This window comes from Bactrocera latifrons, unplaced genomic scaffold (assembly GCF_001853355.1).
Source record: "Bactrocera latifrons isolate USDA-ARS-PBARC rearing strain unplaced genomic scaffold, ASM185335v1 scaffold_455, whole genome shotgun sequence".
In the NCBI taxonomy this organism is placed as follows: Eukaryota; Metazoa; Arthropoda; class Insecta; order Diptera; family Tephritidae; genus Bactrocera; species Bactrocera latifrons.
This window is the reverse complement of record NW_017537107.1, coordinates 30,086-30,632: the sequence shown is the minus strand read 5'-3', so window position 1 is coordinate 30,632 and position 547 is coordinate 30,086.

Here is a 547-nt window from a genome sequence, read left to right as displayed (position 1 = left end):
TTCATTTTAGCATTTATATATGTATGCATTTTCAAAGTGTTTAATTTAGTGTTTTGTATAATTTATTTAATACCCAATCTAATATTTTTCAGCAGTGGCATCATTGGCAAATGTTATAAAAAATGCGAGTTTTGACAGCTCTCTCTCGAATCAAAGAGTTTCGTATCATATTATCCATGGCGACAGACTGCAATCGACATCTGTCAAATATTAAAATACACACGTTCTTATGGACGGACCTATTTTGACAGAGAGCATATGCTACAGTCTCGTATCATATTATCCATGATGTTTTGGCGCTTTCTACGTCTTCAGAGCGAGACGCGCTCCAACACTGGAAAAATTGAGCATCCCTTTATCCGCGCTCTTGGAATGGGTAATATGATACGAGACTTTAGCATTGGCTCTCTTTTTCTCTCAAACGCGTTCCCTGATTATTTGACAGCGATTGAGATCAGGGAATTTCTGACAGTTGATTTCAGAAAAGGCGGGATGCCAGAAGTAAACCGCTATAATTACCTGACGAAATTAGTGTGAAATGAAATTT